This window comes from Ranitomeya imitator, chromosome 1 (assembly GCF_032444005.1).
Source record: "Ranitomeya imitator isolate aRanImi1 chromosome 1, aRanImi1.pri, whole genome shotgun sequence".
Taxonomy (NCBI): Eukaryota; Metazoa; Chordata; class Amphibia; order Anura; family Dendrobatidae; genus Ranitomeya; species Ranitomeya imitator.
The window spans coordinates 1,103,153,197-1,103,159,448 of record NC_091282.1 but is presented as its reverse complement, the minus strand read 5'-3'; positions in this window follow the sequence as shown (position 1 = coordinate 1,103,159,448).

Below are 6,252 nucleotides of genomic sequence, written 5' to 3'. Positions count from 1 at the left end.
TTGGTTATTTTCTATCATATAGACCCCTCAAAATGACTTCAAATGAGATGTGGTCCCTAAAAAAAAAATGATGGCGTAAAAATGAGAAATTGCTGGTCAACTTTTAACCCTTATAACTCCCTAACAAAAAAAAATTTTAGTTCCAAAATTGTGCTGTTGTAAAGTAGACATGTGGGAAATGTTACTTATTAAGTATTTTGTGTGACATGTCCCTGTGATTTAAGGGCATAAAAATTCAAAGTTGGAAAATTGCTAAATTTTCGCCAAATTTCCATTTTTTGGACAAATAAATGCAAGTACTATCATTGTTAAAAATCATTATTGCGCAAAATATCTAATCAAGACTTAACCAGGTGCGTTATTCTTAAAAGAAAAATGTCATGATATTCTGATGAAAGAATAGTGGTTTATTAAATTATCCACCATTGCAGAAAGAACATAAAAGTAGATGAACAGAGTGTCCATGTGTAAATATCAGCGCTTGTCTTGTTACTCATCTTTCCCAAGGTCCTGAATGGTAAAACCGTCTGTCTGTGTGAGGTTTGAAGATCATCATGGCATGGAGTAGCTAACAGCTGTTGTTCCTCGTGTCTTGTCTCATGTCCATGGAGAATAATGGTGAAGGCAGGGAGGTGACCGTCCCACGTGACAAAAGCCCCCACACCCTCCTAAGAGATGTTTATATATGTTCAACACTGATCACGTGTCCTCTGTATATGGAGTTAACTTATACTCTGAGCTACATACACAGAAATAGCTTTTGATAGTGTCAGCAAGAAACCATGTGCTCGGTACAGAATAAAAAATAAGAATAATTAATATTTAACAATCATAGAAATTTTACCACTTTCATGAAGTACAATATGTCACAAGAAAACAGTGTCAGAATCACCGGGATCCGTTGAAGCTTTCCAGAGTTATAACCTCATAAAGGGATAGTGGTCAGAATTGGCCCGGTTATTAACGTGCAAACCACCCTTGGGGTAAAGGAGTTAATGAATTTTATACCAAATCAAAAGCATTTTTTATTACATTTTAGTTTTTGTTGTTACTCAGTTATTCCAACTGGAAATGTATCAACTAATTGGCTAATGGAAATTATCATTCTTCTTGTCATTAGCAGTATGTCCAAATAGTCTAAAGCTATCATTTACAGGGGGGCATAAAAGAAGAACAAACAGTCAAAGCTCAAATATATACAAAAAAACAAAAAACTCATGACTCTGGACAGGATGGTGTTGCCTCCATCCTGGTCAGGTCAGGGTTAATTTTAGTCCGCCTCTCTTTGGTTCTGGGGCGGCTATTTAGGGTATGTATGTGCACACGATGCGGATTTTGTTGCGGATCCGCAGCGTTTCCGCAGCTGCGGGTCAGCAGCAGTTTCCCATGAGTTTACATTACAATGTAAACCTATGGGAAACAAAAAAACGCAGGAACGCATCGGTTTACATTCCGCAGCATGTCACTTCTTTCTGCGGATTCCACAGCGGTTTTACAGCTGCCCCTATGGAAAACCGCAGTTGTAAATCCGCAATAAATCTGCAGCAAAAACGCAGCGTTTTTGCCCTGCAGATTTATCAAATCTGCTGTGGAAAAATCTGCAGTGGCCAAGAATACATATACAGATACCCTTAATGTTGGCAGTTCCTGGATTGTGTGTCGGTGATACTTCCGTATACTCGGCTTGTGGTTGCTGACCCAGGTTCTTGTCCTTAAACGTTGTGCCTCTGTGCTAGTGTGCCTTGCTGTGTATGACTCGGTTTTGTTCTCTGACTTCCGTCTTTGCATTCTGCTTTGTACTGCTCTGTCTCTCCTGGTTATCAGACCCCTTGGCTTGTCCCTGTTTACTCTGTCTTATCCCTAAGGTACTTCACTCCCTCCTGGCTTTGACCCTCAGCTCTATTTGACTATGTTTTCTGTCTGTGCCTTGCACACTGTGTGTTCAGTGTCATTCCCTACACTCACGTGCTGTGGCGCTGCCTCTGGTCACGTGACTGCTCTGTGCCAAGTCCTGTGCTCACTACATTAGAGTAAGGTCCTTGAGTTCGGCATGACTTGTTTCTGCACTCACTAAGTGTATTCATGCACCCCTGATAGCGCCCCCTAGGCAGCGCCAGTGACAACTTGGTTGTCACAACAAAAACAAGTCAGAGCAGCTGGTGGACATGTGACTGTATTGGTGACACTTGGGAAATACCCTTTAAAATTGTGATCACATTACACTAAGATCAGCTGTCTCTTATGGCATTGTCCGCTATTCCAGACCTTTCTTTAGAATATTTCTCATTTCCTATGCTGAGGTTCAAATTATAGAGGGAATGGGTGTGAGAACAGAAATGACTGCAGAGCTTTCACTTCTGATCTGACTGTCTATACTTGCTGCTGCTCTACATGTTTGTTGTGTGTAACGTGATCCCGCATGTTGTCTGTCATCTGCATCTGTGTTATTGGCTTGGATTTTTTTTTCCACATTTTTCTTCTGCATTTTACATATGTACAATACTGTGCAAAAGTTTTAGGCAGGTGCAGGAAGAATGCTTTAAAAAATAGAAACGTTAATAGTTTATTTTTTGCAATTAACAAAATGCAACGGGAATGAGAAAAAGAGAAATCTAAAGCAAAACAATTTTTATAGGAACTCGGCAGGGAGGTTGTATCAGTCCATCGGTGAACAAACTGCCAAATATTTTACACTTTGACTCATCAGTGAAGAGCACAATTTTTCTACACCTCAGTTTCTATGTTTTTGAGCATAGTTGCACATTTGACCCTGTTTCCATGTCCACGGTATAACTTTTTAGCTGAAATTCTTCTCTACCATGAAGATCACTTCGAGCAAGACATCTCTGTACTGTTGTTGCTGGGTTCCTCTGGATGCTGCTAATTGTAAGCTGATGGCACTGCTTGTCATCTTCTGATTTCTAAGGGAAGTAACCATGATGTATCTTTGATCAGCTACAGTAAGCTTCCTTGACCAATGACTGCATTTATCGCCTTCAAAGTTGCCCATTTCTTGGTGCTTCTTAAAGAGAGCTTGAGCGGCACAATTTAAAACCCCAGTCTGTTTGAAATCTTTGCTTGAGAAAGTGCTTGCAGATTTACTGTATCTACCTTTTCTATGGTTGCTGAAGTCTTGCCATGCTGTAAGAACTGTGACATAGAAAGTTTTTCCGTAACCTCACCTTTGTAACACAGTTTGGCTGTTCCTCGCCCAGTTTTAGGCTATGTGCACAAACGCTGCAGATCCGCAATTGATTTTCAGTACAATGTAAATCAATGGGAAAAAAATGCTGTGCTAATGAAAACACTGCGGGTTAAAAGAAGGAGCATGTCATTTATTTGTGCGGATCTGCAGCGTTTCTGCACCCATTGACTTGCATTGAGTCGGGCACATCCGCAGCAAAACCGCAGATCTAAAAAAAAAATAAAGTTCTACGGTTTTTCTATGAGAAACGCTGCAGTTCCGGAGGGGGGACGATTGCGTGGGCGGAGTGTGCGCAGAGACTGTGTGTGCGGGGAAGATGTGCGGGTGTTTGTGTGGGTCTGCGGGGCGATTGCGGGGCTGTCAGGAGTCTGCGGGGCTGCTGGGGGTCTGCGTCGGGCTGTGAGGGGTCTGCGACGGGAGGGGTCTGTTATGATCTGGTGGCCTAGGAGCAGCATGAGACGTACTCTGGAGAAGGTGGTACCTGTACTGACCGTAAACCCTGAACTTAGCACCGCAACTAGAAGTAGCCGTGGGATGTACCTAACACTCCCTAGACACCTCGACACAGCCTAAGAACTAACTTCCCCTAAAGATAGAAACGGGAAAACTATCTTGCCTCAGAGAAAATCCCCAAAGGATAGACAGCCCCCCACAAATATTGACTGTGAGAGGAGAGGGAAATGACATACGCAGACTGAAATCAGGATTTAGCAAAGGAGGCCATTCTAGCTAAAAAGAAAGAATAGGACAGAGTACTATGCGGTCAGTATTAAAACACTAGAAAATATCCACCACAGAAAATACAAATCTCCACATCTGACTAAAGACATGGAGGGTATATCTGCATCTCCAGAGACACAGCTTGGCTACAAAAAATCCTTCACAGACAAAGCTGGACAAGACAAAACATGAAAATGCACTGAACAATAAGGTCCACAGCATGTGGACAGCAAAAACAAAGCCAGAACTTCTTTGTTGAAATGAACAGCAAAAAAGGAGAGACCAGGTATGGATGTGAATCCTCCAAAAACAATGGACAACTGGCACTGACTAAATGATCAAGCAAGACTAAATAGCCCAGTCCAAATTGCAATAAGTGGACACACCTGATAAATGCTGCGATCCAAAGACAGCAGCACTACCACTCATAACCACCGGAGGGAGCCCAAGAGCAGAATTCACAACAGTACCCCCCCCCCTTGAGGAGGGGTCACCGAACCCTCACCAGAGCCCCCAGGCCGATCAGGACGAGCCAAATGAAAGGCACGAACCAAATCGTCAGCATGAACATCGGAGGCAACAACCCAAGAATTATCCTCCTGGTCATAACCCTTCCATTTGACCAGATACTGAAGCTTCCGCCTCGAAAAACGAGAATCCAAAATCTTCTCAACCACATACTCCCAACTCCCCATCAATCAACACCGGGGCCGGAGGATCAACAGAGGGAACAACGGGCACCACATACTTCCGCAACAAAGATCTATGGAAAACATTATGGATGGAAAAAGAGGCTGGAAGGGCCAAACGAAAAGACACTGGATTGATAATCTCAGAAATCCTATAAGGACCAATAAACCGAGGCTTGAACTTAGGGGAAGAAACCTTCATAGGAACATGACGGGAAGACAACCAGACCAAATCCCCAACCCGAAGCCGGGAACCAACACACCGACGACGGTTAGCAAAACGCTGAGCCTCCTCCTGAGACAACACCAAATTGTCCACCACATGAGCCCAAATTTGCTGCAGCCTGTCAACCACAGAATCCACACCAGGACAATCAGAAGGCTCAATCTGCCCTGAAGAAAAACGAGGATGAAAACCAAAATTAGAAAAAAAAAGGCGAAACCAAGGTAGCAAAACTAGCCCGATTATTAAGGGCAAACTCGGCCAATGGCAAGAAAGCCACCCAATCATCCTGATCAGCAGACACAAAGCATCTCAAATAAGTTTCCAAAGTCTGATTAGTTCGCTCGGTTTGGCCATTTGTCTGAGGATGAAATGCGGAAGAAAAAGACAAATCAATGCCCAACCTAGCACAAAAGGCCCGCCAAAACCTAGAAACAAACTGGGAACCTCTATCGGACACAATATTCTCCGGAATGCCATGCAAACGAACCACATGCTGAAAAAACAACGGAACCAAATCAGAAGATGAAGACAGTTTAGGCAAAGGTACCAAATGAACCATCTTAGAAAACCGGTCACAAACCACCCAGATAACAGACATCCTCTGGGAAACCGGAAGCTCTGAAATAAAATCCATAGAAATATGCGTCCAAGGTCTCTCAGGGACCGGCAAAGGCAGAAGCAACCCACTAGCGCGGGAACAGCAAGGCTTAGCCCGCGCACAAATCCCACAGGACTGCACAAAAGAATGCACATCCCGCGACAAAGAAGGCCACCAAAAGGACCTACCAACCAAATCTCTGGTACCAAAAATCCCAGGATGGCCAGCCAACACAGAACAATGAACCTTAGAAATCACTTTACTAGTCCATCTATCAGGAACAAACAGTTTCCCCACTGGACAGCGGTCAGGTTTATCAGCCTGAAATTCCTGAAGAACCCGTCACAAATCAGGGGAGATGGCAGAAAGAATCACCCCTTCCTTCAGAATGCCGACCGGCTCAAGAACCCCAGGGGAATCAGGAAAAAAACTCCTAGAGAGGGCATCAGCCTTAACATTCTTAGAGCCCGGAAGATACGAGAACACAAAATCAAAACGTGAGAAAAACAGGGACCATCGAGCCTGTCTAGGATTCAGTCGTTTGGCAGACTCGAGGTAAATCAGATTCTTATGATCAGTCAGGACCACAATACGCTGCTTGGCCCCCTCAAGCCAATGTCACCACTCCTCAAATGCCCACTTCATAGCCAACAACTCCCGATTGCTGACATCATAATTGCGTTCCGCAGGCGAAAACTTCCGAGAAAAGAAGGCACACGGTTTCATCAAGGAACCATCAGAATTCCTCTGAGACAAAACGGCCCCTGCCCCAATCTCAGACGCGTCAACCTCAACCTGAAATGGAAGAGAAACA